We start from the raw sequence: 27,846 nt of genomic DNA on the forward strand, positions 1-27,846 counted from the left end.
CGCGTGCGCCCTGTCTCTTCCCCTGAGTGTTTGTGTTGCTGAGACTCTTTAACGCTGTTTAACAAAAACATTTTAATATTTTGCCCTTGTGCCATTCACCTTTATTTGTTTCAGTGGATGTGTTGCAAACAAATCAACATGTTTGTGATGGCAACATTTTAAACTGCTCTTCATTTAAGTCAAAGCGGATAAACTTACTCATGTTTTGCTTCATTTTGCTTATTTTGGCACTCCTGTCAAACTTTAATTATAAATCAGCGCAGTTTTTCTAAATAAACTTAACGCGAAACTTTGCAGCAGAAATTAGTTTTGTGAAGCATTTATTTATTCAAACGACACTTTTTTTCATTTCCTTCTGCGCCTTTTATGTGTTTAGTTTGAGTCAATTGTTTACTCGAAAAACGAAAAGTGCGTCTCTACATCTGACTATTTTATGAAGCTTGTCGTCCAAAGAAGAACGTGTTCGCACTGCCATCTTCAGGATATACTGCTGTAGTACAACCTGTTAAGACAATAAAAACTGTTTCTTTAACCAACACACCCTGGAGTTTCCATCAGTAACAACCCCCACACTTTACAGTCAAAAACAGACAGTATATAGAGAATATTTAAAAAAAAAAACCAAACAAAAAACACCATAAGGCTTAAAATGACAATGAAGCTGTTTGTACAAATAAATTGGGCATTTCACCACTAGGCTGAAAACCAAAATTCTTGCCATGTTCCGATACTCTGGCAGGACTACATAAAAACCACATTCTGTACTAGAAATACTTGCTTGGGCTCAGAAATATGTCTGAAGATTAAAGTCAGTAAACAAAGTTCATTTCTGCTTCCACAAGAGGAATTTCCACTTCATTCACTGGGCTTTATTTAATTTAAGATGGACTCAGTTTCAAATATGCTATTTGTCTGATAAATCAATCATTCTAATTGTGGTAACAAACTGTGAACATTGTATTATTCAGGCTAATTAGGCTATTTTTCAGCACACAGTTCAACGCTATCACCTTTGATGATACTGAACTGCATTAGTAAATTATACAACTGAAGGCATCATCTTCTCTGAATGTTAGATACAGGTTTAAGAGGAACAAATGTGGCCAACCTAATATTTTAGAGAAAGTATTAGTTTTGTTTAATTTAATTCATATAAAATATATTTATATAACACATTAAAACAGACCCTGCTGATTAAAGTGGTTCACAGTATCAACTATATTACAGATATAATAATCACAAATAAGATTTGCAATAAAATGATAATAGTAATCATAATAATAAGAAACAGTAAAATAGCAATAAAATAAAAAGAACAGATAAATTAACAGTAAAAGTAACAAGTCAAGGTATACCCCATATTTCAGCAAGTGTTGAAGACCGGGGGAAAGAGATGCGCTTTCAGTCTGGACTTTAACTGGCTAAAAGACTGAGAGGACCTGACGCCCAGAGGACCTGACGGAACACTGAAACGTGGACTGGGTGCTGCCTCAGAGAAGGTTTTATCTCCTCTGGTCTTTAGCCTGGATTTAGAGACAGCCAACAGGAGCTGGTCAGCTGACATCAGGGCTCTGGGTGGAGTATATGGCTGCAACAACCTGCTTAATAAGGTGGGACAAATGCATTCTGTGTTCTGTGCATCACAGCTCTGATGTACAATCCAGATGGTGAAGTAGCTCACCTGAAGTCCACACCTGTCTCACCTGCTGAAAACATGTGAAACCCTGAAACTGAAGTCAGTATTTATTGCTTACTGAAATTTAGGCATCAGATTTGGAAAAGGATCGAATTTTGCACAATGAAACCCAAGCTAAAAATTTCAGAAGACTTTCAAACTTGCAAGAAGTTCTGGTCAAACTAAAGCCACTTATTATTTTTCTCATAGCTGTTGGATCCAGATGTTCGGGACTTGTCTCTGGAATCGAAGCTAAATGTCAGACTGTGCAGCCTTTCATTTACAAGTTCCCAAACAGTCTGAGAAATAAAAGGGAGAGCTGAAATTCCTGGTAGATGAAAGCCTTGGGGTAGAACACTGAAGCTCGTGCCAGGTAAGTGCATGGTGACAGTGGGCTGGCAGTGTTTTTAGCATCTGGATGGCTCCACAGTTTTAATTCCTGAAGAGTCACACCTGAACGCCACAGTTGAGGCAAACATTCATCGTAGCCCTGGGAACCTCACTGTGCGCTTAGATTCAATACGAGCAACTCTGCAACATTCTTCTTCGCCTCAGATATTTCAGGCACACACTAACAGCCAGTTTTGTAATTATTCTCACCAAGAAGCCATTTGTAGAAACTCAGTGCAATGCATTAAGGACAAAATCCATCTCCACCTCCTAACAAGGTGGCTGGCCTAGTTACCATGGCATATGTTCAGCACTCATTCATGGTACCTCCACAGTGATTACAAATGACTCCTGCCAATTGACACTATTGTGAATATGCTGTGGATTTTTTCACGCACCGACTTTGGTGCCTTGGCAGCTACATATTGTGAAACAGGAAAGGAGTTCAGTAGAAAGGCTGCTCATGCTTCCTGCAGTGAATCATCCAATGGAGACAACTACATTAGCCCAAGAATTTTTTCCGGACTTAATCCTCATTCCTAGATACAGTGAACTGAAACTGAGTCAGAGGGGAAAGTTTTGTTGTATCTGTAACAAGCTTCTGCATTCAATTCTTGAATTATTTTAACTTGTGTATTAGTTAGTTCAGCTGATTTCATTCAAAAGGTAAGTTTTTACTACAAATTGTCTTTCTTAAACATCCTCAGCAAATGTTTACAGTTGACCAACAATGGATTGAATTACTATTATCAGACCCATATGAACATTTAATGATGTATCCTGATCATTTATGTGTCAAAAAAACTTAAAAAGAACTTAATATCAAAGGAAGCATAGATGCAAAAATCTAACCTTCTTGGACCTCACCATGTTTATTTTAAAGACAATTTTTGCAGCTGGCTTGTTCAGCATTTTGCTATAAAAACACCTTCAAGTTCAACATTTGAGCTCTTTTCAATATATTTCAATTAGTTATTGTCCCTCTGGAGCAGAATACGTGAGGAGTTATGATCCAACAACGGCCACGGACACTCGCTTTGTCCCGAGAACACCTTCATGGCCAATCAGGTTGGGCTAATAAGACACGATGGGTGAGGACGGTGCCACAGCCATTACAGTCACAGTGTACATCAGCACTTTGCTAATGAGGAGACTACTAAGGCAAAACTGTGGAAGAGAGAGTAAGCTTTATTTTAGTTTTTGGAAAAAGAAATGGTGAGAAACACAAGCATATTTGCAAGTGAAACTGCCAACACAGTTGGACTAATAGATAATTCAATCACTAGATTAATTACAGAATAATTTATTACCTCATAATTTCACACCTTTTCTTAAGTCAGGTGTATTTATAATATATATATTATCAGTTTTTGCCTCTAATTTCCACTCATTCAAATTTTGTGTTGATCAGATTTATGGCTTTTAGCTTTTAAGCTTCACTGCAGAATCAAGAACAGCTGCACAAAGTGAAACGTTTATCTGAACGAAGCTGAAATTTACAAAAAAAAAAAAAAAATAGGTCCATATAAAACATTATAACAACTCAACATGTCCTGATCCTTCAGTTTGAAGTGGCTGTGCAGTCAGAATATTTTTGGATTTTCAGTGATGTTGGTTTAGTTAGAAGAGGGAAAAGCTTATGAAGATTTTATGTGATCAAATCCAAAGGGTGGTTGCTCTGTGATGCAATAGTGGAGCAGTCTGGGCTGACTATGCATGTTCTCCTTGTTGTTGTTTTTTTTTTTTTTTTTTTGTTTGTTTGTTTTGTTTTTGCCTGTTTATTGGTTTTCTCCCACAATGAAAAGACATAAATATTCAGTCAATCAACCAGTCAGTCATTTTCTGAGCTGCTTAGTCCTATTTTTGGGGTTGTGTGGCAGCTGGAGCCTATCCCAGCAATCATTAGGTGAAAGGCAGGGTACACCCTGGACAGGTCGCCAGTCCATCACAGGGCCGACATAAATATTCACTGTTCTTAATTGGCATATGAGTGTGCATGTATGTTTCTGTTATCCCTGTAATGGGTCATCAATCTACCCAGGTTGTCCCCCTCTTACCTTTTGTCAGCTGGAATTAGGCAGCAACACCACCTTTCTGTCTTGTGAAATAAAGTTTGGTGTGGATAGATGCTAATGTTTAATAGTAATTATTCATTCCTACCACAAGAGGGCAGGCAAGGACTTGAAAGGTCAAAACAGGTTGATGCAGGAAGAGCTGAGAGGAAAACCAGAGCATGATGAACATGCTTTGTGGTAGCCTTATGGATTTCACTCGGCTTGAAGATTTTGGTTATCAGCGGAAGCCAGACTCCAAAGCTGTTGAGTTGTGATATGAAATTTCTGTTTTGTAACGTAATGCTCCATATTGAGATCTTCCAGAGTACCATTCTCATGACAAGGCATGCAGGGTGCACTTTTTACTCTGTCACAAAGTTGTGCCTATTTGTGCATGCCTGCTCCCCTCCACTCCCCATCCCCCCCTACCCATCCTGCAAACGCTGTTGCTGGTTTCCTTCATTGTTATAGCAGATGAATGTATTTTTCTTTAAACACCGCTGCACTTGATCGTACGCATTATAGATTTTACCTTCGCTGCTGTTTTGTTGCTTCTCTTTAGAAATTTCAACGCTTTCTCCACTGAATTGAGATTGATTGTTTCAGTGTTGATTGCTATTAAGAAAATAAACACCAGCGAGTTGGTAAAAAGATCGAACAACCCCCCCCCCCCTCTGCCACCAGGAGGCCCCTCTTCCATCCGTCCATCCATCCATCCTTCATTCTCGAATGATGCGCACGCACTCCGTTCATTAATCACGATCAGATTATTTCTTGCCAGCAAAGTGCGCCAAATACAGCCGTGGTACTTTTGTCTGGGTTAAGTTCAAACTTATAATGTTAATAATAATAATATTAATAATAATAATAATAATAATAATAATAAACAAGATTGTGTGAATTGTAGCACTATCTCACCTCAAGAAGAAGCTGTCTCCAACTTGATCTTGTGACAGATAAAGACGGAAGGACGTTGTCTCATAACGCTTTGGTGTTTCCACGTCGAGTTGTGTGTATTCATCTCTTGCATTCAAAGATTTCTTGGTGCACAATTTCAGATCCACTACAGTTATTTTTGTATTGGACACAGTGGTTCTCAGTAGTCCTCTTCATTTACAGCCTATATTTATCGGCGTTAATATGCAGTTCATGAATCAGAGTTTAATGTCCTCCATGAGAATGTTTTTTATTTCCTTTTTATATTTTTTGGTTGCTTGAGGAACAATGAACGCGCTAAACTGCAAATGTCCTTTCAACAAATACGCAAGAATCAAGCGAGCATGGTTTTTTTTTTTATATATATATATTTTATCCTTAACAACATCTCTTAAAGATGCATTGGCTCGTTCAGTGTACTCTCATTTCCAACTGGCTTGTGTGCGCTTATCTCGGTGTATATATGGTTTATAAGCTCAAAGACCTCGGACTGCATTCCAGCACTACAGCTAAATGGATGGTCTGTCTCCGCAGGTGAAACAAAAGGCTGATCGGTGCTGCGCAGATTTCAGCACCACAGAAGGTGGACAGCGCTCTGGGCAGCCTGTGTGGGGATGGACAGCTCCCACAGACTCTCTCACACACGCACACACACACACACACACACTCCCACACACACATCGACACTCACGCATTTCTGTTCACATATAACCAGATCTAGTAATCGTTGTGTGGATTTACTTTATTGTTGAAAAGACAGTACAAAACAGCGTTACATATTAAAATGGAACAAACCTTCACTGCCACGATGTCACCAGTGTGTTTTTTTTTTTATTCATTTATAACCAGAAGTCCATTTATTTTAATAATTCTTCCATTTGTAGCTGCAGACATGCGAAGTTAGGAGGATCATCTCTTGGCATTCACCGCGTGCCTTAATTGTAAGACATTAAATCAAGGTCCGCTGTGAACACGGAGAGACACAACCCGCTCATATGTGAGAGTGAGTGTGTGTTTCCATGTATGCGAATGTGAGTGTGTATGAGTCCATCAACTGCAATCACTTCACCGTGTGAAAGCATAGACACTCCGAACCTTTCTGTGAAACCCTTCATCACACCAAGAATCAGACTATTCTCAAGATTTTGAGGCCTCTGTCGTATAGATAAAATGTTTTGTGAAGTTGGGGTGAATTTAGAAAAGAAGAAATAAAAAAACCCCAAAAAAAAAACACACACACAAATAATATGTGACAATCCCAAGCATCCTGCGTGGACCAAAAGATAAGATCCGATCCCGGTGGATGTGAAGGCCTACCTTTTACAGTGAGGAAAAAACGCATTCAAGTAGAGAATAAAGAGGATTAGGTAACATATCTTATTCAAACGGCCAGATTTGGGCCAAATTTTGTGTAATGTCCCAAACCGCCTTTCCAGGCGAAAAAGGACTCCGCTTGCTGTGTTTCCGTTGGCTGATTTATCCAAAACTGCAGATACCACATAAGCTGTCCACTATCCCATAATGCACCTACAAAAAAGCAAACACAAAATGCGTCATGAACCTCATACTGAAAGCAAATATCAAATTAAATATTCCACATTGATCAGTTTGAAAAACAAAAAACTCCCGTCGTCCAAAAACAGAAAAAAATCGTTGTCCACGTGCAGTATATTGATTTTTTTTCTTTTTTCGCCCCCTTCCAGCACACACAAACACACACACACACACACACACACACACACACACACACACACACACACGCCCCAGCCTCTACTAGCAGGTCACAAGTTATGAATGCCGCAAATCTCAAAACGGGGCAGCTGAGGAGCTTCGGAAACTGCGGGTGTCCACGCGCGTCCAATTACAAACTCACAGGGGAATATGGGAGCCCGAGCTGTGCGGCGCGAGTCCAGCACCGACACCACTTAAATGGGACTGATCTCTCTCCGTCCGGTCTTTTCCTCTGACTTTGGGATTAATGGTGCTCCAGCCAAACAAATGAGGCATCTGCCTTCAGCACAAGAGGATTGGGATGACAGGGGGGGGGGGGGGGGGGGGGGGGGGGGGGGTGTTGACGTCACCAGGCAAACAGATGTTCCTCTATATCACTACCCTGCGTCCTTGAAACTAGGAGGGAAATTGACGACTTCCCAATATGAGTATTAAAGCTTTTTCGCTGAAATGTGTTAAGAATTCTGTCTGTGGGTTGATGAAATCTTGCGTGCGCGCGCGCGCGCGCGGCCGACAGAGGAAATGCCAACAATGGTGCTGCAAATTGTGAAGCCCCAAATCTGGCATTGGCTGTGAACAGTTATGCAACATTGCACTATTTAAAAAGGAAGGATGGAAAAAAAAAAAAGCGCAGCACACTCACGCAAATACAGGATCATTTGGGCATGCGCACACGCGCACTCTCGTGCACATCCTCGTACATAGTGCTGATGAAAGGATGCTCTTATCTCGAGGCTTAGAGTGTTAACAAATGCTGCATTTTTCTCGATGGGATAACTTACGAACCTGACAGAGGAGGTGAAATCACTGCCATTTCATAAAACCATTAACTGGGTTGCATCTGTTTTCATATGACAGCAAATGTCAAGTTTGTCTTTCATTATTTGTTCAGATGCGTAGACGTGAATTCCTTTCCTTCTAAATACGTAAACTTTATCAGGAGGCTGACAGAGATTCATACTGGTGAAATCTAGTAGAATTAGCTATGGTGCAGCCTAAAGTCAAACCAGTGATGCTGCACTAAGTTTAAAAAAAAAAAAAAAAAAGGTCTAGTAGAATTAAATTAAAAGTGCATTGTACCTGCTCTCTTGACTGAGCCTTGTTGAGCTCGTGAACGCATCACAATTGAGGAGCACAACATTTTCCTCTGAAAGAGTAAAATGTTGAAAGCATCGTAGTAAGGCAGAGGCGGAGGATGGATGCTCTACGGTAACTGCAGTGCATCAAACCGCGCTAGAATAGAGAGGACCTCCATCCAGAAACAAAGGGAATCGCCATTTTAGACGGAAACATCGCCATCCCCTCATCACCGGTCCACTCTCGCCCCGTTGTCGAGCTTCATATCGCCAGTCAGCACATCATCAGGCGATATTTCGGGTCACTCCGATAAGAAAAGGACCCCTATTGTCCTCAAAGCGCCGCGCAGCCAACAAATGATGAGACTAAGGAATCCACGTCCTCTTTACCCTTCTTATTGATTATGATACCGCCGGCATGAAACGATATATAGGCAAGGCTGCAGCCTTGTGTAGCTTTACTGATGCTTTCCACTCGTTTTTTTTCCCACTCGTCGTGTTTTATTCCCCCAAAGCCCGCAATAACAATAGCAAGTGCAGCGCGGATGTGGGAAAACGTACAAGACCGTTTAGTCTCTCCAGATGAAGCGTGATCACCATTGTCTTTTGATTCAACTCATATTTTACCAAGCAATAACGCGCGTTTAGATGATACATAATTAATGAAGAGGCTCATCATAGAGAAAAAAATATTCAGGCATAAGATACTCACCGTGATGCGGTCCACGCCATATGGTGGATCCCAGCGCACCGTGCTAACATTTATCCGGGTCCTGCTGTTTTTCTCGCTTCTTTTTAAGCTTTATTACCACTGCAGTTGGTTTCGTCGCGGAGGCAGACGCTTGTATTCCCGGTTTGTTTCGCTGTGTCGGCCAGGGAGGAAAGACTCCGTGTGGCGTGGGGCTGATGCTGCCAATGAGAGTGACGCTGTAGCCTCTGCAAAGCATGGCTGCGCTTTCTCGCCACTTTTTTTTTTTTTTTCTCCAAAAGAGGGCAGGTCGTTCTGTGCATTACAATGAGTAAAATCGCTTTCTTTCTCAGCCTCTCTCGCTCTCTCCTCGCACGCACGCGCGCGCACCCACGAGCTTATACATTGAAATGCGTGCTCGCTCACACCTACAAATATGCGCGCTCTAGAAGCTTGATATATTCAGTGTTTTTAACATGATTATTGGGCTTTATATATATATATACATATATATATATATATATATATATATATATATATATATATATATATATATATATATATATATAGATAGATAGATAGATAGATAGATAGATAGATAGATAGATAGATAGATATAGATATATATATCTATAAAAGTTTATTGTTTCCATGCATGCTACGCTGCTGTTTGGTGTTTATAGAATAAGAAGTGTCACTTTGGTAAAGGTGTGTGTGTGAAAGAGAAGCTACATTTTAACCGTGGAGTGGCATCGCCAACTCGCCAGCTACGATTAATCATGTTTAATGCCATTGGTCTTGAGAGGTCCATTAGTGCGTTGCAGTTTCACGCATCAGGCCGGAGGACTGCAACTCAAATTCTATAAGTAATTCTGCCTGAACCTGCCCTGCTACAGGAAAGGAAAATCTATAGGAACAATAAAAGAAAGCGTGTATCCTCATTCTGTAGTCATGCTTCAAACTTCTCCCAAGTGAACCTTTTCTTAACAGGACAGATTTTTCTTTTTGCACATTTGTTTTGACGTGCAAAATCGCAGACTATCTCAGAGCTGCCTTCCAAACCGAGGCAGGAGCCTACATAATTGATTGAAGCAAGTGGCAGCTCTACACTGTTCGTTTGTCTCCCCTTCACTTCCTGCCGTGATTGACTCCCGGGCAAAGATCCAATCGAGACTAGGGCCCATTGATGATGTCATTCAAGTAACCTCACTAACCCTGTAGCCAAGGCGGAACACAAAACCCCTGCTAAAGCCCACTTGCATCCTACATTATATATATATATATATATATATATATATATATATATTTTTTTTTTTTTTTTTTTTTTTTTTTTTTGTCCTGAGCATCTGTTCTGTTGCTATTTTATTGTTTCACTGTGTTGCAGTGTTGGCCTTTGACGGCTGCAAGAATCCAGTCGGTGCAATGATGCAACGTTGTGATGCAACTTGGGCGAACACATCGCGAACAGCAGTCGCGTTTTGTCAAACAATCTTCTTCTTTAGTTTGAGGGTTGGAGGGAAACTGAGCCCGGGCTTGCGTCAGGCTTCATATAGAGGGAAGTTTGAAAACTGGGGGGGGGGGGGGTTGCATTGCTTTTGTTCCCGCTGAAACAATGGGAGCTGCGGGGCGACATGCAGCGGTGCGCGCATGAATGGCAGGGCTCTGGGATGTGTGTGTGGGTCAGTGGCCCGGGGTCTCCGTCCAAAAGCCCCTTTCCCAGCGCCTCACAATGAACCCGCACAAGGTCGGGGCTCCAGTGGGTCACAGGCCACCTCCTTTTGTCCCGCACTTCAAAACATATAAACATTTATTAATCAAGAGGCAGCTACTGGGCCCCTCTGCTGAAAAAAAGAGAGGAAAAAAAAAAAAGAAAAGCGGTGGGAGAGAGGTGTGTAAAGGGGGGAAATAAGTGGGGGAGACAGAAAGAAATGACCAGTGGCTGCAGATGCACATTCCATCATTTGGGAAGAGGAAGTTTGGAAAAGTTGCAGGCACTCTGCAGCAAGCTGTCGGCGGATGGAAGCGCGCGACCAAGTCAGACTGGATTTGGACTAAATATTAAATTGTACTCTTGACATCTGTTGGATTTACGTTCATCACCTTGGGAACGGGATTTCAGAGACACATTCTTCTCCATACCGGAAAACTTAAAGGAAAAAAAAAGGTGTGGGGGGGTAAAAACCGCCTGCACACATTTCATCCGACTGGAAAGTAAAATAGCGGCAAAGCTGTCACAGTTACCAGCAGTTCGATGCCGCTAAAGCACATCGTGGATCGAAATGCTCCTACAGCAGCTCTGCTTCGTGTTAACAAATATACATTTAAGCGAAATCGAAATCTGTTTGAGCATCTTCGGCTAAGAATGGTTTATACGTTTTACTAAAAAACCAAACAAATAATAATAAATATGAACAAGGCCTCCTTACTGCTGTAGATCCACTACAAACAAATAAATGAATTTAAGGGAACAGTAATGTTAGGTTAAACGTCATGAAACAACATCGATGCTGGTCGGTTTTTTTTTTTGGGGGGGGGGGGGGGGGGGGAGTCGGTGTAATGAATTTGGAGGTGGATAAAAAGTCAAATGTACATCTGTATGTAGGATAACATGTTGAGGAGGCTGCAGGCTGTGCTGCAGGAAACACTGGAGCTGCATCGGGATGCTTCAACCGCTGCCTTTCTGTCAGCCCCCCTCTATATTTTGGACGATGCAGGCCTGCCCCCAACATCACACAAAATGCACGTTTCTTGTAATGTGCTCCCAGTAATTCTGCACCTGAACTAACGTGACGCATTTAGTTTTTTCTTTTTATCTTCAGCATACTAATCGGCTAAAGCTGCATGTAGTTAGAGTATCGTTGCCTTAAAAGCCCTTTTTTTAAAATTCATATTTGAGTCCTAGTGATATTTTTTTCCAAATGTATTTACGTATGGTTTTTACGTGGTAAACTATGCTCCTAATAGCTTTGTAACATCAACCACTTATCTTGTCGAAAGAATTTAAATGATTTTATTCTCATATTATTTTCAGTTTTCTTACCAACGTGGCTGCAGTATGCTGGCATATAAGCATCTTGAATATTAATAAAAATTAAAAAACGAGGAAAAAAAATCAGATTGCTTAAATTTTCTGACATCAAAATATGTAATGTCAGTCATCAACAATACAGCAAAGTAAACATAACTGCAGCACCACATTAACAAAGGGGGGCATACTGTGTAGTCCATGTTTGTGGGCAAAGACTTAGAATAAGTGGTGGCTGAATTGTGAGACAATTTTTACCTAAAGTAATAGTTCCTGCTGTTTGCTTTATGTACTAATATATTCTATGTCACCACTAGAACAATGTAAGTGTATTAAATATTGCTCTCTTAACATTGCATTGGTATTTATTTGGAAACAAAACTATTAAATTTTGTGTAACATTTGGTCCAAATGATTATTTAAAGCCTTAAGTCACACAAACCAATTTGCAATGTGTAAAAATCAATATACTTCAATAACATTGTGTTTGTGGTTCTTATGGAGACCTTTGCAGACTCTAGGGTAGCAATAACTGTCAGATAGAGCTTGTTTTTACTGAATGTATCTTGTTTTATTAAACCGTCTGAACATTAAAAAAAATCTGCATATTTTCTCCACATCCTTGTGGTCAAACATCTGCGTTTATTTTACCCCAGTCATCCTTTTTGTGTGCATAAAGTATTTTTTTGTCACCTGTTCTTGCTGTAATAATAATTAGTCTTCTTAAGCTGCAACATAACATGTGCTCAGAGTCCTGACCTGTGATGAACAGGCTCTAGATTTAGAAAACAACCCAACAGATGCAGATCCTGCATTATTTCAGGACTTGACCTCATTGCAAAAAGGACTTTTTTTTCCCCGAGCAAATCCTGATGGTAACATTTGCCTGCTTAACCTGAGTAGGAACGGTACATTCCCCGAGCTAACATCAAACACCAAACAGCAGTTGTTATTTCATGGTTGCGTGCAAACGCAACCAGGTCAGATGCACTGGGTTACAGGCCTGCTGGCTGTACTGTCATCCAACGTGAACATGCTGCAAACATTTGTTCATTTCCCTCAAGTTAGAAAAAAAAATCTCATGTGGATTTGTTTTAAGTTGCTGTTAAATGTACACATTTAAGAATAAACTGTGATTTATGGATATATTGAAGAGGTGGTGCACTTTTTAACAGTGGAGCTGCTTGCAACAGCATTTACATGTGTTGCTTGTACTCACATCAAATAGCAAACCGTCCACATTGAAGGCAACGTAAACCTTTTTTTTTTCCTCGCCTCCTTTCCAGTTATGTTGGATCAAATTAAGCTTCTTACCATAGGAATATTATGAGGTGACTACAGAGATGGATACTTTGTACTCTCCACCTTTGTAGTGTTTTGTGTGAGTGAAGCAAGGAAGAGTGTGTGGGACCTTCCCCCTCTGACATTAGCAGGGGGTCAAATGTGCATGTAGGGCACCAGGCTCTCCACCTCCCCTCTCTCTGTGATGTTAAATGTCAACCAGCAGCATCCACACAAAGCAAGGAGAGCCTCTATTCTAATGCTTCTGTCAGGAGATCATCGCATTCGACTTACAAAGCCACACTTTCCTAGTGTTGTGCAATTAAAGCTGTAAGAGAAGGGAAATTTCTACAACCATTAACCAAAGGTTTTCCTGTTTTCAGTCAAGTATATGGTTCTAGTGTTGTGCTGAAAAGATGACCCCATGCTTTCATTTCAGTTTAAGATAAAGTTTAATCTTAATTTGTTTTTAGAAAGGTTTGTGTTATTAGCGGTAAATGTTGTGAAACCTCTTGTCTGACTTGTGTGACCATAAAACAACAACTGGATGAAACTAATTAATTAATTTTGGGCACAGGTGCTCATCTTTCAGGAAATTATTTTGCTCTAATAACTTGTATTCCAGCAGTGCTCTCTCACTTTGTGCAGTCACAGTTGTTTTTTTTCCCTTTTAGATGTATGTATCGCTTAAGAGGTGTCATGCATGCTTCTTCACTCGCCTCTCTGATTCTAGATACACTTCAGCATCTGCGACTCACCCAAAGTGCTCAAGAGGTTAGATGTAAATCTGCATCAGTCACAGAAGCATCGTCACTCAGAAACGGGCAGCAGTCAGGACATTGTGCTGCACCTCCAGTGCTTCCTAATAGAAAGCCTATTGAAGCCCAATCAGCAGGTCTGTTGCAGCCTTGTATGTGGATTTCTCTCATACCCCCAAGGTTTGTGAAATGGGGGTCAATGGGTCTGTTATTGTTTTTCTCTGCCTCTTTATCCCCACATAGCTCTATGTGATGTCAACAGTGAAGTGACGGAGCTGGAAAGGAAAAGGGGAGGGGGGGGGGAAGCCCTGAGAGGAAATAGCTGCTCTTATGATTTCTACGTGTTTTCACTCCCAACAGGGCTAAAATTGTTCCAGTGGGAATGGAAGCGTACCCTTATAAAGAATGGAAGGAGGTAAATATCACTTGTACCCGTAACAGGTCTAAATGAAACAGCAGAGTTTAGGCTGAAATGTATAACCGTATATAACCTTCCCTACCTCTCCGGTAGCGTGTTCACTTCACCTCGTCTTAAAGATCCTAAACAAATGAGTAAATATATAAATAATGCAACCTTTTATAAATGCTGCCCATATATTTCCCAGCAGCATTACCATAGTCTTATAACATTTACAGTAAACAGCTTCTCAAGTTGTTGGGTTTTTATTTTACTGCCATAAAAAAAAAGAAAAAGAACAAGCAAATGTGTTTTCTCTCATTTGAAACCTATAAAAGGGATATTTTAGACAGACTTGTTGTCCGTGTTGGAGGCGAAATTGCATTGTTTTCCACTGTGTTAGAGCCTGGTGCCATTTATTAAATAAAAGCAGGGATCAGTTATGAATTTGAATTTTATGCCTCTGTCTGCAATGTGATCATTGCAGAGAAGCACAGCCATAAATTTCTTTTTGATATAATTGTATTAATGCAGCGAGTAATGGATGAGCATATGTTTCACACTGATTACTATCCCTCTCTGACTGTGTCCTACTTGCCTTCCCATCGCCTGACTATCGGAATGAGAATATGTGCCTTGAGTTAATGCTGATTGCAGCAGCTGCCAACACATGAATCTCTATGGCAACAATAATGGTTGCCAGGCAACCATGCTCTTTTAGGGACACTGAAAGAAGCCCAAAGGCTTACTAAAAATATATATGGGTATAATACTTCTCGAATGCCTCGGCCGTATGCATGCTGTGCTCAGAACGACGAACCTTAAATACTTAAGACCGTGCATGCTCTTTTCGCCCATTCAGCTGCAGTGTGTGGCGACTCTGATGTTACATTACTTTGACACGAGCGCTCAGCTCCAAATGGCAGCAACAAATACTGATACCTTTCATGACATGAGCACACAGAGCCGTGGCAGAGGGGCGAATGTTCTTATAAGGTTATGGAGCTTATTTGGGGCGGTGGACAGCCTGGCTCACAGAGATAGTGATGGTTTGCTCTTTTTAAACAAAAAAACAAAAAAGAATTAGCAATTTTTTTATGCTTGAAAAATAGGGCAACTGTCAGCCATCTTGGCTCCTGCATCGAGCTTCCCCTTGCAGCTCACACAGACCCAGGTGGCATGCGCACACGCTGTGGAACAAAGCATTCCATCAGCGCAAGTGACATCACTGCAGTCAGCTCAGCTGTTTCTGCCTGCGCTATAAATAGTGTGGTGGAAACAGTGGATTGCCTATGCAGAAAATATTTAACTCCTGACCTCAAGCCTTGACAGATCTTCCCTTTTTTTGTTCTTCTTAAACTGAAGAGGTGAACTGGATCGATGCCAGTGCGATGATTAGGAACGATATTTTTTCCTCACAGTGTTGTGTCAAAGTCCTGCACACAGCATGTTGGAATAACTAGAAGTAGGATATTATCTTCTGCTGTAAAATAGGAATTATGTTAACGTCTTAGAAAAAGGAAGAGTTTCACATGTTAACAAACAGATTTTAAATCTACAATCAAAATTTGGCCACCTGAATATGACCTATTGTGTGTGTGTGTTTTTTTTTATATTTTATGACAGTTTTTCTTGGCAAGCTTGCTTTTTTCTATAGAAACAGAGTTTGCAGCCTCTAGTTGTGAAGCATGAAATTACACAGAGCAGTGACATTTGAATACTGTGCAATAGCTCTCATTAAATGGGTCATACCTGCACCTTGGCTGATAAAGCACCTTGTATCACAGACAGGAATCGTGCACTTCAGTCATTATGTCACACTAATTGGAAACCTGAGGTGAGGCGGCAGTTGTAAGTTTAAGACGATTTGTGAATATATTTTAGGTGTAACCTTGTTAGCGAGGGACTGTTTGAACAAGGTGGTTTGCTCAAAGAGGGAAGAATATCGAGGTGAAGCTTAATGCAAATGCAAAGATAACAAGCGGAGAAAAGCGTGTGGGAAGCTCAGTCATGCAGCCTGAGAGTAAGAGAAGCAATTTCAGTTGTGACAGTGCGGCTTGTCTCCTGGTTTTCTGCACTGGCTTTCAGTCTTGACTCGCTTCAAAAACACTATCACAGCAGGCTGGTAAAGTCTTCTTTCATCCCGGCGCTTACTCGCCCTGCAGCAGCCTGCGGATCCAGCCAGCCAGGCTCAGGGTCATGGTGTGGCTGGCCAGGCGCCAGGACGTGTGCAGGGGGCTATGCCATGGCATTGGCCCTCACAGACTGGCAGCCTTTAGGAGCGTAGAGGCATTCAGAGGCGTGAATGTCCCTTTGTCTCAGAGCAGCATGCCAGGCTAGCTCTAATGAGGCAGCTCTTTGTGGCAGGCCTCTCAACATCAAGTGGGCTGGTGGACTCATTAACCTGACTACTGCAAATAAAGCAGGCAGGCACAAGAGACGCCTATGATAGCACACTTAAGGCCCTGCTGAATCCCACCACCACCACCTCCCTCCCCTTTTCCCTCTAGTCTCTCAGGCTTCCCAGGGCTCCTCTGATAGGAGGAAAGCAGCCTCTGGCCTATTTCAGGTGTCCCAAATAAGGGATGGGGGTGATTTCCACTTTTCTTATTCTGTCTCTTTCGTACCTTGAGCTTTAATCAGTTTTAGTCTCAGTGCTGTAACCTAGTTTTTGCTGAAAAATGAATGAACCAGGTTTGTTTGGTCCCAAGGAACTTATGTAGTTAGCTGAAACAAGCTCCTTACAAAGCATTTCAGAAACTGTTCATGTTTATTATCATATTTTTCTTTCTATAAATATCTCAGGGAGCTGGTTGAGACTTCATTTTGGTATAAAATGCATGGCTTTTAGTTCACAACTGTTACTTTATGTTTTGGTTTGGTGAATTGGAAGAAGATTTGCGGAAACATGCTGTACTGATATTTATTTTAATTTATGGAGACCCAGAGGTTAATAAAGAAAATATATATGTTACAGGATAAACAACTGCAAAACAAAAAATGTGACAATAAAAAAACAAGTAGCCAAAACAGAAAATTACATTTTACAGAACACAAAAAGAAAAATTGGGAAAAACTATAATTATAACTAAATATATTTTTTATAGTTGCTTAAAAGCGTGTTTTTATTGTATTTTCTGGATTCTTATTTTGCATTTAACTTTATTGTTTTCTATTATGTTTTTTTGGATTATGATTAATGAGAGCTAATATTAACTTTCATATTAAATGTAAAAATTGCAGTGTTTTTGTTTGATTCCTGAGTTTTGTGAAACATATTTTTCTGTTTAGCACCACAAGGTTAATGTAATTATTGGATCTTTTTTGTGTGTGTGCCTCTGTTTAGATGTATATATGTTTAATCTGAAATGTATCTCACAAGCACATCTTAACTGCTCGCGTTCTTGCTGTTGTTTGATGTTGTGTTTTTGCTGAACCGCTGTCAGCCTGATTTTTAGTTTAATGGTTAACAAGCGCTGTTATGGCATCCTGAATGTTTTAAATTTATCAACTTGTGCAACGCGTTGATCAACTTGACTTATTCAGGTCAGTGAAGCCTTTATGACTTGTTCCCCCAGCTGATGTTTGATTGTTAGCAAGTCTGCTGGAGTAGATTTGCCAGCTTGTTTTGATGAATATTTTTATAAAGGTGTGAAAGTCATGTAGCTCACCACTAAATTATATATCCAAGCAAAACTGGGTCATGAGCAGCTGTTCCCTACACTCTGACAAGGACAGGTCAGATACTTGTCTCTCATTATGATAGTGTGTTTGTTTTATAGTTTTCATTTTTATTTATCTCTCATAATTCTGCTGGCCATTACTGCTCAGCGTTATTTTTAATGGGGGTGAACCTCCCAGATATTGATTCAATGTTAATGTCATGTTCAGTTTGATATATGGTCTCTGAAATTGCTCAAGCATTTGATCAAGTTGCATGTATGGAGATTAGATTCATTAGATAGTCCCCCCACTATTTTTCATGTGGTTTCCCCACACTCATTTTACCGCCTCCCATTGTCCTCCCTGCTCGGTAAATGATTTTAATCTAGTGATGCTGTGTGTTCTTGATGAGCCTTGCAGAGATTCAGGCAGTACCGCGAAAGGCAGGCAGAGGCTAACGCCACAACACGCGCTAATCGTGCCACAGCCTCATTTTCTGAAAAGGAATATTCATACCAGCATCAAAGGGGTTCGAACTTCTGACACTGACAAATTGCAGATGAGGTTTCATTAATTAAGTAGGCCACTGATGTATATTTAAATAAAATTTATGGTTGTATTATTGATTTGGTTCGTCAAAATGATCTGACACGATGCACACAGACCCAGGTTGTGTGGCTCTCCGCAGGAGCGGACAGACAGCGGGAGTGTGGATGTGGGGGATGGATGGAAGGTTGGAGGGGGGTAGAGAGATTGGAGTGGAGGCACAAGGGGAGATGTTAGGAATCTTCACAGATGCCTGCAAACAGATAGGCCTACACATACCATATGTTCTGATAATGAAGCAGAAACCTGCTGATAGTTTGTGCAAAATGTAAGAATGAAATAATTCATTGATACTGCTCGTGCTTTTTCATCTTTTGTAGAACGCTCCTGAAATGAAAGTGGTAATAACTGGTAAAAAAAAAAGTGCACAACTAAGAGTTCATGCTAACTCAGATACGTTCCATCACAACTTCCCAAACATCAGCATCGTCTAACCTTGAATGTCTTTGCCTCTATAATTAGTGGCTCATTGGAATTTGCAATTGGATTTTTTTTTTAAATCCACATCAAGGAGATGAGAGTATGTGCGTGCACATTTATGCACTTGCACGCTTTTTATGAGCTGCTTGGCGCTGTTTGTCAACACAACACATGCAGATGAATTGCTATTGACAAGTGCATACAATACACCAAGGGCTACCGAGAAGACTCAATAAAATTGAATGATAGGCTTGTTCAGATCCAAGGCCTTTCTAATTTCCTATAATAGACTCCTCTATGCTTTGAAATGTGATTTAGGCTGGAGTAGTGGGTTTCGATAGTCTGTTAGCCTCTCTGCCCATCGCTTCTCCCTGTCACGGAGAGCATCAGAGTCACAGGCAGGTTTTTAACCATGCACACACACACGCACGCACGCACACAGCAGTACTCATCCAACAGTAAACAAAAATCAATCTTGATTAGATCAGATTAAATTAATTCACATGTCAGAGTTCCAGTTAAAAACAAATAAACTGAAAAGTCTGCTGCCAGGATTAATGCTATGATTTATCTTTAATTCTATATTCCAGCTAAGATTTGGTGTAAATCTGTGATGAAATGTTGGGTTTTCTCAGTGTGTTTAGAACAACAACCTGCATATCTTGCTAACTGTGCAGCCAGGGTTGAGTACAAATATGTACTTTTGAGAGGTTTACATAATATTTTTATAAAACGACTTGACAAAGTAAGCACACACAAAGAATTCAGTACTGATGTAGTGTGCCTGATCTGAACAGATTTATGTATGAGTGTGTGCGTGTGTGGAGCAGATGAGGCTGTTTCTGTTCTCCTCTTCCTCTCAGGCAGAGCTCTGATGGCAGGTCCAACGGGATGGCTGCCTGCCATCTGTCCAGGTATCCCACACCACACGCCTTTGCTTCACAGCTCAGTTGAAGTATCTGAATTTGTTTACATACCTCTGTGTGTGTATGTGTGCAGGCAATATGCATGCACTTGTCTGTTTGATCATTTTTTGTGTGGTTCCTTTGTTTTTTGCTCTTAAAAGCACAAGCTCTAAAAATATGCCACATCATTCCTCATCTTTATAACTGAATTTTTATATTTACACACACAGAGTGGCACGAAGCGCACATTCGTCCATCCCACTGCTAATACCAGCCTTGAATTTTTATGTCTTGAAAAAAGAAGTTGTGTGAAGGTGGAGCTAAAGCAGATACAAATGTAGCGTGTGTGTGTGTGTGTGTGTGTGTGTGTGTGTGTGTGTGTGGCAGGTGGTAAATGACATTGCAAGCCAACAGGCTGAGGTCAACCTCACTGGGCAGAAGCCCAAGCTATATTATCAACTGGATAGCTGGCAGTTTGCTCTGATGTACTGACGTTTCTGCCCACACCCAATGCTATCCACGGCTCATATGCGCACACACACACACACACACACACACACACACACACACACAACAACTTGCTAACATATTGATTTTTAAACAGCATGAAATTCTAAAGAAATATAATGATTTTACTTTGCTGGGTGTAAAGGCGCTGCTGCTGCTGCTGAAATACCAGTTTAAACTAAACATTGCATGAAAAAATGACAGTACACTCTATCAATTTAGTTTGTTTGTATGCTGACAAAATTAAAAAAAAAAAAAAACATGTTGGTTCATTTTAAATGTGTTATTAAAATTATCTCCAGTATCTGTATCCTGCAAAACAACAGCCTTTTATATATTTTGTACAGTAAATCAGATTTTAAACTTTATGCCTTGGACATATTTTTTTGTATTTTTCCATTAACGTCTCATCACAGGTTACTGTCACATACCACAGTGTAAAATTTAGATAAGGACATTTTCAGTGTTCAAAATAGACCAAGTGCCTTTTCTTCACGGCGCTTCGAGTCGCCCTATCTACTACCATCATCCTCTTAAAGTGAAAGAAAAATCTTCTGACATGCTCTCATTTTTTTTGCAGCAAGTCATGCTTCATCAGTGCGCTGTGCTGTTTGACCCACTTTACTTCAACATTTCATCCTATGTTGTCTCCTAAAGAAACCACATACCACGCTGCTTTTACAGTGCCTGGGAAATGAGTGTATTGCTCAAAAGCTTCCACATCCAATACTGCTGCTGCTTTACATGTTGCGTATGATGATGCCTAAATGTTTATTAAAGAAGACACAGCTATAATTAATCTTTTGTTTGAATTTTGTGATGATGAAAGTCAGATATTTACTACTACACATGTATGCTTGCTTGCACTGAATAAAATATTTCTTCTACCTACTGATTACTGTTGGTTATCTCTCCCCATGTGGAGGGAGGGAGGTCACAAAATGTGACAGCAGCATTTTGCAATCTTGCCCCTGCTGTTACCTCTGTACATACCAACAGCCCGTCGCCTGTAGGAAGAATCCATAATTTACATGTGAGGATTGGATGCAGGGATGGATAGAGAGATGCTGAGGAGAAGGGGGAAGTGAGGCGGAAAAGGGGTGTGTGTTGGGGGGGGGCACAGCAGCTGGCTCGTTTTTCCCTGTCATTATCCCCGGTTGCTGTTTCAGTCAGCCCCGTTTGATGAAAGTCAAATAGTACACTAGCCCTGATTATGTGACAACTGGAATTCACCTACTTAGTTAATCCTGCGTCGGGGTTTAGATTTCAATTAATTTCTCTCTGGTCGCTCCATCTTCCCAGGGGATGGTGCGAGCAGGGTGGGGGAGGGGAGCCTGCTGTGTGAGTGAGGAGGATACAGTATGATGGAAAGGGGGGGGAGGGGAAGCCATACATAGAGAACCGAGACGGCGAAAATGCCTGCACAGCACATTCAGATATACCACACAGAGAGGGGAGATAGAACCCACCTGGTTTTCTTACTTTAACTGTGTAGCCTGGAAGCAATCAGCTGAATATTTTTATGGCTTTTTGCTCCTTTGCAGGGGATTTATGATGTGTGTGTGTGTGTGTGTGTGTGTGTGTGTGTGTGTGTGTGTGTGTGTGCGTGTGTGTGCGTGTGTGAGACTGCATGTCTTTGTGTCATACTGCACTATGCTCAGAGAGATACCTGATATTTAAAGTGTATGGCCGCTAAAATGCGCTCTGTGTAAATATGAGCATCTGCAATACACATTTTAGAAAATGTCTGCATTCTGCACACATACTAAAAAAAAAAAGCTGCATATTAATTAAGTCTCCAAGGCCCATTAGAGGATCAAACCCCCCAGGTTGTGATTTTCCGGCATTAGTCTTATGAGGCTGAGGGGACTGGGGCTGTTTAGGCCAGCTGAGCCTGCTGTTCTGACAGAACAATGCCACTTTATCGCTGCTCTCCTGTCCGCTCCTCCTCATATCGTCTTCTCCCTGACATTCCTTGACATTCTGATGAAGGTTTGAGTTAGAGCCTCCTGTCTGCGTCGCCATGGTAAATCTTTCACCATATGGCGGCTGGCCATACTGGGTGTCTGTGGTGGAGGAGGGAAAGCAGAGTGCCGGTTGTGACGTTGCTGCACATCCAGTTAAGACATAAGCAGGTAGATCTCTGGAATCCCAATGGACAAGAAAGGGCTTGAAATTAAAAAAAAAAAAAAAAAAGTATTTAGGTGAAAAAAATAAGAAAATGATGTGTCGTATGGAGATTTGAACAAAAAATCATATGATAAAAAGATTTAATTTATATTATTTAATATTATTATTTGAAATATACAATTGTCCAGAAACAATGATGGTAAACAACAATCTCTTAAATATCATGACATTTCCCAAAGTACATGTTGGGTGTTGTTGTTTTTTTTTTTTTTTTGTTTTGTTTTGTTTTGGGTTTTTTTTTTTGTTTGTTTGTTTAGCCATTTTTCTTGACATTATTCAAAATGTTCTTTTGGAAAAGTCTTTATATGAATAATCAGAATAGAGACAAAAGATTCCGCTTATATTACAAGAATTTTTTCTTTTTTCCATTTGTTTACTATTACAATGGTTGCATACAACAAAAGGCACAGTAGAGGTTTTGTTAGATGCAACATCACACTTTCCTTATGCTGAATTAAATAATTACATTTTACTGATGCACATTTTGACAACTTTCAGTTCTAAATTATACATATTTTTTAAACAAAATTATAATAGCCTAGCTTTTTTTTTTTTTTTTTAATTCAAGTTTCTTCAAACACTGCATGACAACCAGTTAATCCATTAAATGATTCCTTAGATAACCAATGTAATCTGTTTAAAAAAAAGGACCTTGTACTTTTACAGAAGCTAACGACAGAACTAAATGGAAAGCTAGTGTTGAAGAGAGGGAGTAATGGCAGCAAAAGGTAATGTCATACAGAGCTCCTGCAGAGAGTCTTCGCTCTCCATCAGATCTCGTTAGTAAAGACGGTACTGTGCTGTGGTGTGAAACGAGGCTGACCCTTAATATTACTGCCAACCCGCTGCATTCTGTTTTCACCATTTCAGGCCCACAGTGCTGCTGCCAGTCCAGGCATGTGTCTACTCGTCATTAACCCCTCCGATCACTATGTGGCTCCGTTCTGCCCCCCAACCCGGTGAAGACCTTGGTGCCAAGGATGTTGAGACACTAATGATGCATCCAAGCTCACTAACGGCACCTCTGCATTATTCAGAATGCTACCTTAAACACTATGAACATTATAATGACACACTAAACTGATTTCCAATTAAGCAAACAGGAAAGCGTTGTTAAAATTATCTTTCAGGAGGAAGTAAGCGTATTAGATTAGCATAACATTTTTCAGAAATGTGCAATTATTTCTTGTTTTTTTTATTTGGTAAGAGATTGGCCTTTATTAGATGGTCAAGCTTTCCACCAACACCAGTTAACTCCTGGCTGTGAGGAACAATTTGATAGTGTTTCATTTGTATTCAGTTTCATTTCAAATTACTATGATGTATGCAGCTTTTTCTCGACTGTTCATCACAACACAACACCAAAGTCTTGGTCCTTTTGTTTTTCAGAGGATGCTGCGGTTGGGGCCACAGGTTGGGACGGTATGGAGTTGACATATTTCCAGTTAAAAATTGTAAACTTGCTTATTTCTCTCACAGAATCACGATTATTAAAAACCTTGAAGTTCTGAACCAAGACATGTAAGACATTAGTCTGTTTAGAAAGATAAAAAAAGAATACATTCTTTGGAAAAGTTGAACTAAAAAGCTTAACCGGACTGTAAAATATAGAAGGAAAGTAAAGGAAACATTATAGTTTTTGATAAGGTTAAGGAGTAGTCAGCCCAGATTTACTGTTTGGCCAAATGTCCAAAACAGTACAGCAAAAACATCTGGGAGCTGGTAATGTTTTCATTTCCTGTTGTTCTGTTAAGGTCTGTGTTGTGGGGACACAATGCAAACTTTTAACCACGTATTTGATAAAAATGAAAGCTTAACTGTGCTTTTGTTTTATTTACAAAGTATGTGACACAGCCAACCATGACAGCAAGCTAAGTACAAGTTTAAAACTGCTGAGCAGCGTCTGCCCTCTTATTATGATGGTTATCATCTATTAGTCTTTACAGCTGGCAATAGCACTAAATCATACTTTAATTTTAAATCCATGAATGTTTTATGTAACTGTACCAAGTCGCTTGGTGCTCATATACTCAACTGATTCAGGGAGATCCATTTTTTCAAGCTGTGTGTGTGTGTGTGTGTGTGTGTGTGTGTGTGTGTGTGTGTACATGTACATGGATGAATGAGTCTTATACAAGCAGCTATTCATGGTTTTATGTGTGACAACTAACAATGACTGGTCGTAAAGGGAATATTGAAGATACTAAAACATTCAACCCAAAAGAAGTTGTTTTTCAGATGGTTATTTTTATTATTATTTCTTACCATTCTTGTTTAAAGATGTTTCAATATTCTGCTAGTTCTGCCAGTAAAAGTTGGGCTTTGCCAATAAGGACTTGCAGTTTTTTGTTGACTGAAGTTTGTGATAGTGATAGACAGATGTCTCATCCAATCACCTGTTTCTACAGACAACTTCCCACATGGCGCTGTGTTACAAACCATCTGCTGTGTCAAATTACATTTTATAGGCTATTTCAAAATCTTTAGAAAGCCATCAGCAGAGCAGAGCTGCCATAAAAGCGGATGTAAAGCACTGTTGTTATGAAGACACAGTCGTTGCAGGTGTGTTGCTATACTGTAAACAAACTTTGAGCCTTTTTTTCCTCTTGAGCTCCATAATACCCAGAGCATCTCATTGGTGCCTGACGTTACATATGACACTCTAATGGGAAACAAGTGGCTATCCTGCCTCTAGTTCTAAGAGCTCCTTGTTATATCAAGGATGCAGGATATTTTAGAGTGACGTTAAGAAGTGATCCAGAGCATCTGACAGAGCAAGCAGAGATCAGTTCACGGTGTTACAGAATGGATATCCATGTTCTCCACCCAGAAATATTTAGTTATTCCTTTAGAAATGACAAAGCATCACCCTAGAGAGAATCACTTGTGTGTGTGAATGTGTGTGTTACACACGTATCCAGAGTTTTTGCAGTTCTGTAATGGCTGCCAGCCTCTCACTCTCTGACCCTCCTCCTCCATGGATTCTCTTTGCCCAGGCATGTTGTACTGAACATGCATGGCAGTGTGTTTCCTCCTGTAGCAAGCTACCTTCTGCACCACTCCTCCTGCTGTTTCAAGGAAAGTGCAACCTTTGCCTTGGGCCTTAATTATGTTCAATTTGCCAAGCTGGGCCTGAAACCATTGGGGGGTGGAAAAGCTCTCTGACCTATTTATCAATGCAGCTTTTTCCTTCCACTAACTGAGACTGAACCAAAAAGACACAGGCAGAGAGAGAGAGAGTGAGAGAGAGCAGCAGAGACAGACAGTTTTCACTGAGGTGGATTGTAGTTGAAGCGTTAGGAGTGGAGGAACATGAGTAAAACTGTTATTATTATTAAATGTTTTGGTCTCAGTTTTTCCCCACCTGAAATTTAAATACATTTAAGTATTAAAAGTGTCTTAAACAATTAAATAAAGTAAAATATTTTAATTTACAAATGATCACACCTGAACAATAAACAAAAAAAAGTGTTAGTCCACCTATAGCCACCAATGCTGTCTTAGCCCTGACTATCCTTCCTTACCTCAGTAGAGACTGAAGAAGCTTCTTTTGACTGCATGATTGGAAGTAAACACTGAGGAAGCTATTGACCTTTTATTATAGCTTCTGATAAGGCCAACTATCTCTCCTCTCTACACTGTGCCCCAAATGTCAAGTCACTGTATGTGCTATAATTACCCTGAGTTGGTATTTTCCTCGTTTTTATGTTTCAATGCATGGACAGCGAAGTCAGCCAGATGAGGTTGGCTGAGGACAAGTCATACCACATGAGACGTGTGCAGTTAATTTAGCTGTACATGCATTTTTCTCCCCCTGTAACACAGCATTTTCCAAATATTTCCAAAGACGGAAGGCAATCATAACATTGAGAATTTACCTCCCTAGAGTCAAGAGCTTGTTGATACATTCTCATTAAGAGTTTTTATGCATGGCCAAATAAACAAATGCTAATAAACTCCTAATTATTTTCTCACAGCAAATTCAGATGTTTTGAATATTCATGTCTGACCAAAAAAAAAAAAAAAAAAAAGGAGCGCAATTATTTTCTCTTTGCCTGAATGTTGCTGAGAACACCATCTTGAAAAAAAGATGCTTATTAAAACGATTTGACAGTAAAGAGACGTTTATTTTAAGAACAAACGGCAACTCTTGAAGTCGAGAGTTTCCAGGAATATTAAATCTGAGGCATTGTTAAAAAATATTTTGACTTCTCCTCCAAAAAATAAAGTGATTTTAATATGATCAATCTGCGCTTTTTTTTTTTTTTTTTCTTTTTTTTTTTTGCACATTTACATTTTACTGATTAATGGCTTTTCTTTTTGTGAGCAGTTTTCTGTATTTTTGTCTGTAGTTTTATTGGTTCATTTAGTTATTAATGATCATTTAACAAAAAGGTTGTCTTTGCTGCTACAAAGGAGCAATGCCCTCCAAGCAATGACTCAGTACAATGTACCATGTTTCATCTCTATTGTGACATTTTGTTTTTTTGGTTTTTTTTTTCTTGTTGAGAAAAATTTACATTGCATCACTAATGCAATTTGACTTGCTGGTGCAATTGTGTGGAAGAAGTTGGGCCCATTTGTGAGTGTCAGGAAAGGCTTTTAAACTGTCACCCCACCTTCTCTTTCCTTCATACAGAGAGCTTTTAGAGGTTCGCTTTGATGGTTCAGACAATGACGTATCACTGCTGTTTTCCTGGGTTCTGGGTGTTGCTGCTGAGTTATTGGGGTATCTAGTGTCTGATAGCTTCCAAAGTGCTTAGTCTGACTGAACAATGTGTACATAGAAGTAATCTTACTTGTGATTTTTTTTTTTTTTTTTTTTTTAATCATGCAGAATTTGGCATATTCCGACACACTATAAGTCTAGTTTGTGTGTTGACAGGCTCGTATCATTCAAGATGGCATCCGTCTCACTGATGACGCTAACATTGCTGTTCTGAACCCTCTGCAGCTTAGCAGCAGGCTGAGTCCTAGCTGACATGAAAACCCTGCGAGAACCTGAGGCAGAATCTGAGATTAGGAACATTGCTGTAAGCCTTAAGAGACTTGAATCGCGCTTTTAAGGACAGAGCTGTGGGTTAGTTTCTAGATTTAAAAACTGTGGGGTGCAGAAGACGTTAGCTGGCGCTGTGCTTTGCCTACATGCATTTAACAAGTGCAGCTATCATTAGCTCATGCCAGAAAGTGAAGTCAGGAGAAAATGAAATTATGATTTGCGATGACAAATCTAAGACGTGTGCGTACGATTACAAAAACAGCAACAACTCATAAATAATGCATGCCTGCCGTGGGCTATAGATTAAGTGTGAATATTCATTAATTTGCTTGCCCTTTGGGGGGGTGATACAAATTCATACAAAGACACTCTGGCAGCTGTGTTATTCACTCTTAGTAGCAAAAGAAGTTTAACTATGGGTGGCACTGTGCTGCTGCATTTTTCACATATATCTGAATATATATATAAACTGAAAGACATCATTGACTCTGCTAAGAAGTTTTAATAGGGTTCTACTGAAGTAGCGACCTCCCCCCTTCCTACTC

Source organism: Telmatherina bonti (assembly GCF_933228915.1).
Source record: "Telmatherina bonti genome assembly, chromosome: 20".
NCBI classification, from domain to species: domain Eukaryota; kingdom Metazoa; phylum Chordata; class Actinopteri; order Atheriniformes; family Telmatherinidae; genus Telmatherina; species Telmatherina bonti.